We start from the raw sequence: 5,041 nt of genomic DNA, 5'->3' as shown, positions 1-5,041 counted from the left end.
GACAGACAATGATTTTGACTGAATCAGTTGTGCAGCCTGTAACTGCCGTTGGAATGCCTCGTGTGAACCTTTTTCAGTTTGGATGAATAGAAAACACATTTGATGCTCTGATTGGTCGGATGAAAGGTCGTGACGTGACCTGTAATGGAATGTTCTCAGATGGAATGTGTAACAGTAAGAAGCACAAAGATCAGAGTACAAATTGTCATTCTGTACAAATATATTTCTAAAAGTTTCAAATTCATGTTCCCCCGTTATTCTCATACTCAAACACTTGGCCTAAGACACAAGACACATCTAGCGCACATAATACCACCTGAGAGTGTGCACATGTTCTACCACTAGAGTGAGTGAGTGAGTATGGTTCTACGCCGCTTTTAGCAATATTCCAGCAATATCACGGCGGGGGACACCAGAAATGGGCTTCACACATTGTACCCATGTCGGGAATTGAACCCGGGTCTTGGGCGTGACATGCGAACGCTTTAACCACTAGGCTACCCGACCGCCCCCTCTACCACTAGACCATGGAGGTTGTTGTTGATTATGTTGATGTTGTTGCTAAGGTTGATTAATGAAGCTTATCAATACTGGTATCATTCGTCGATAGCACCAACTCCACAGGTAAACCTGGACTTCTGTTTTGTGACTTGCTATATCTTGTGGACTCGTTGAGTGTCCCCATCCATTCAGTCATATAAACCTGACAATCCTTGAGTATCTTCAAATAGAAACATGTAAAGGTGGAAGGTGTTTGATTCGACAACATGAGAGTTAGTTTGGAGATGTACACTATTCCTCCAAGTGACTAGACGCACGATGTGACTTGAGTCAGATGAGATTGTTGAACCCCTGCAAGGTTAAAACAAGCAGTGTAAAATTGACCTGAATAACAGATACATGGCTTATGGATAATTATTGCGAGAAATACCAAATGGGCAATGTATCATGGTATATTCGAATAAGAACACATACTAATTACCTGTTTATTAGAGGAGCTGTTATAACAGCCTACATTATAATGTTATGAATTAGCCCAGATCTAATATGTATGAATGGTGAGTGAACGGTGTCTTTGTGTTGTCTTGTAAAACCGCCCACATGTTTTCTAATCACTTGTATCTGATTTTAATGAGATTGAGGTATTCTAAGCATGTGATTAATCCTGTTTTCTTTATTAAAAGCATTAATTGTTTCTTGTTAAGCAAGTTTATCTCTGCAGCCGTTGCAATATGCAGCTACCAGCTACCAGCGGGCAGATGACCACGGAGAACGCTGATCAGTGTCGGATTAACGAAACTGATTAATGAGTGATTTTGGTATTTTGTTGCAAATTAGGTGTGTGCAAGACTTTTGGATTAACGGGTCTAAATAGCACTGATATAATCGGTTCCCATCATTAGTGTTGGATAAAGCCGATTGTCGGATTAACGAGTGTCGGATTAACAAGACTTGACTGTAGTTACTGAAATGTTACAGGGACAGACAGAGTAGACTAAGTCTGTTTGGCAAGTAATATATATCACTCTCAGTCGAAGAATATATTTTCATGGGAGACAAGGAATAGTAGACTAAATCACACATAGCATAATACGATAGGGAGATTCAGTGAGTTAGTGTCATAAGGAGAGGTGCAACAGTTTTGAGAAGTGAACAATGTACATAGTAGGTCCCACATGAGAAAGTCTAAGCAGATGTTTTTTGTGTAAATACAGGCTTTTCTTACATTTTTTATTTTATCTATGAAATTTTGGGTCAGCAGCTAAACAAACAAACATATCAACAAAAACATGCTTCATGTCACTCACCGTTATTTTCTTTGCTGGTAGGCTGACTCTGGTTTGTGTTGACTGGTTCATAATAATTCTTCTTCTTCTTCTGAACACGTTCTGAAAAAAACAAATAAACATAAACCTTCAATGGGTTTCAGAAATTTCGCTGTCAAGAGGAAAGAAATATAAAATGTTGTTCTCTTCTAATATCATGTGTCAGTAATATGAGTGAGTGAGTTGGGTTTACCGCTGCTTTTAACAGTATTCCAGTTATATCGTGGCGTGTCAGCTTAATGTGGGAGGAAAGCCCGAAGTGATGCGGGTCTCAGACGTTTACCACTTCGGTGAAACCCACGAGCACACGTATGGTGCTGACAAACCTAGAAACATAATCGGGGTGAACCGGGATTCGAACCCACAATCATAGGTTTCTGGCGTGTCCAGGGGACGCAACTCTGCACAGCGAATCACGGCGCCTTAGACGAATTGGCCACCTGTGCCCCCGTCAGTAATATGGAGTGCTTATTCCAGCTTAATCGCGGCGTGTCACCTTATTGTGGGAGGAAGACCCGAAGCAATGCAGGTCTCAGACATTTACCACTTTGGTGGAACAGATCTCCACGTGTATGTTAAACAATTAACAATTGTATTATAAAATTACAAATCAATACATATTACTGCAAAGCAATTACAATGGCAGTGAACAATAGAGTGGCAGTACAAAATTCAATGGCAGTACAACAATGGCAACATAAACTAAAATAGCAGTGGTAATAGCAATAAGGTCAAAGATAACATATTCACCAAGCAGCAACAGTGGTCAAGCTTTCTAAATATGCCAAGACGGGATATACAGGGTGAAAAGTATGATCTTCACACAACTGCTGGTTTTGATGAAAATTGAGATGTGAGACACATGCACTTGCCCCCTTACAGTCTAAATACCTTCTAGAAAGTTCCATACCTTGCTTGATTAGTCTAGAAGATTCCAGATTACACTTGACTCCAAAAAGCATCAAACTATAGTAACTTCCGCACCACTACTTACATTAGATAGTTATACATTCCTGACAACTAATTATTGTGAATACACAATGCCATTTAGAAAGTGATCAAATGTAACAAATGTTATATTTGGGATAACACTTTCTTAGTAAAGTACAGATTCTCATACTTTTTTTGGTTGAGTCCTGTCCGGGATTCGAACCCACACTTGCCAGAGTGAGGCACCTAATCGCCAGCACACAAAGTCAGCGATCTAACCCACTCAGCCACCGAGGCTTCCACAAAAATGAAAGTCCGACAACTGGTAGTCTAGATCACATACTTTGAGTACCCCTTTGACAAGTGTAAATTGGCATTGGGTTAGATTGCTGACTTTGTGTGCTGGCGATTAGGTGCCTCACTCTGGCAAGTGTGTCCCGCACGGGACTCAACCAAAAAAAGTACGAGAATCTGTACTTTACTAAGAAAGTGTTATCCCAAATATAACATTTGCAACTAATTATTGTAAAACACAATGTTAGGAACTTCTGAATCTTAACAGAAACAATTAACACAAATAAAAACATTGTTAAACAATAAATTATAATGCCATATAACAGTATTTAGTGGTTCAATGACAATTCAGATGTTTAAATGCATCTTAAATTTAAAATTGATTTCTTGAACCCCATAGACCCCATAGAGGAATACTCGTTGAATACAGGACCCTTGTGCATCCTTGTCTGTTAGGCAAATATTTACCCACAGGATGTCTCCTGGCATGTATTACTTAAGCTGATGATAGTCATACTTTAAACAAGAAAACGTCAACTTACTGTAAACAACAACAGCAACAGCAACAACAACAGCAACAACAACAGCAACAACAACAGCACCAACAGGAACAACAAGTAGGGCAAAATATCTGAAAGAACCCGATATAACAGATGTTTAATAGTGATGAACTCCAACATTTCTTGTCTGTTGACATTGGGGAGATATTAGAATCAAATTGCTGATGTTTCAACAGCAGATATATTAATGATATCAATGTATGAGATTGGGTGATCTGGTCGTAACACCAGATGAAATGCGGGAGTCTCGCAACATATGTCGACTAGAGTGACATGGGTAAATTGAAAAGTTTGTGGTCTCATAGATATTGCTTTGTGTAATGGGAGATTTCAACACCTGTTTGAAGAATATCTTGGTGAGGTGAAATGGGGTTTAACGTCGCATCCAAGATTATTGCACTTATATATTGCTGCTTGTACTAATCCGGACTGATGCCAGTTTATAGAGCTAGCATACTGAGATACCATGCCGCAGTTTAACATGAATACCCCACTCAGACACAGTATACTGACTCCGAGCCGACCAGTCCTTGTTTTAGCCCCTTAATGCCGAGCGCCAGACAGGGTAACAACAAGTGCCATCTTTTAACGTCTTTTGGTATGACGCGACCGGGGAACAAACCCCACACCTTCCGCGCTCCGGGCGGACGCTCTACCACTAGACCACGGAGGCGGTCTAAAGAAGAATATCTTGGAAGACATAACACTAAGTTACAGACAGATAATCGCATAATAAGTCAAGTAGTCAATAATCCAAGATGCAATATCTGAAGCGCAAGTGAAGGCTGCCCACCCGATGGTAATGAATGATTATTGACTCATCATATCACTGACACTATTGGGATCAGTTTTGGGTCAGTTCAGTTTATCTTAATTGACCACACAACAGGAGCAAACTGCCCATAAGATGGGTATCCAGAATGTTGACACCAGATCAGATAGTTCATATATATAGGTTGTTAACAATGGTGAGCTAACATAGATTTCCAAGAGACTAAGCATGTTCCTAGGAAGGCGATAACACGTCTATAGACACTGTTATTGTTGTATATATGCTTGTCAACCATACCCTGTACATCACTTGCTTGATAACAGTGTTTAGACCCTACACAGAAACGTCGCTCTTAATTGTAATAAAGAAGTTGTTCATCCATAAATACTATCCTTACCAGATCAGAGTGAGTGAGTGTGTTGAGTTTAACGCCGCTTTTAACAGTATTCCAGTCATATCACGGCGTGTGGGAGGAAAGCCCGAAGTGATGCAGGTTTCAGACGTTTACCACTTCGGTGAAACCCACGAGCAGGGGTATGGTGCTGACAAACCTAGAAACATAATCGGGGTGAACCGGGATTCGAACCCACAATCATAGGTTTCTGGCGTGCCCAAGGGACGCAACTCTGCACAGCGAATCGAGGCGCCTTATACGACTG

General features: G+C 40.5%; 1 long non-coding RNA gene across 1 annotated transcript; it reads right to left on the bottom strand.

Annotated features, from left to right (window-relative positions):
- Nucleotides 1-260: 260 nt before the first annotated feature.
- Nucleotides 261-4,043, bottom strand: LOC124139107. Its single transcript, XR_006861740.2, has 3 exons — nucleotides 3,593-4,043; nucleotides 1,809-1,889; nucleotides 261-852 (listed from the first exon to the last, which is right to left on the bottom strand). It is a non-coding gene; the product is annotated as an uncharacterized LOC124139107 (long non-coding RNA).
- Between the last annotated feature and the right edge of the window lie 998 nt (nucleotides 4,044-5,041).

The sequence above is a fragment of the Haliotis rufescens genome, unplaced genomic scaffold (genome assembly GCF_023055435.1).
Source record: "Haliotis rufescens isolate VD_foot unplaced genomic scaffold, xgHalRufe1.0.p SCAF_13, whole genome shotgun sequence".
Classification (NCBI taxonomy): domain Eukaryota; kingdom Metazoa; phylum Mollusca; class Gastropoda; order Lepetellida; family Haliotidae; genus Haliotis; species Haliotis rufescens.
Note: the sequence above shows the minus strand (reverse complement) of the source record. Positions and strands in the feature narration are given on the sequence as shown.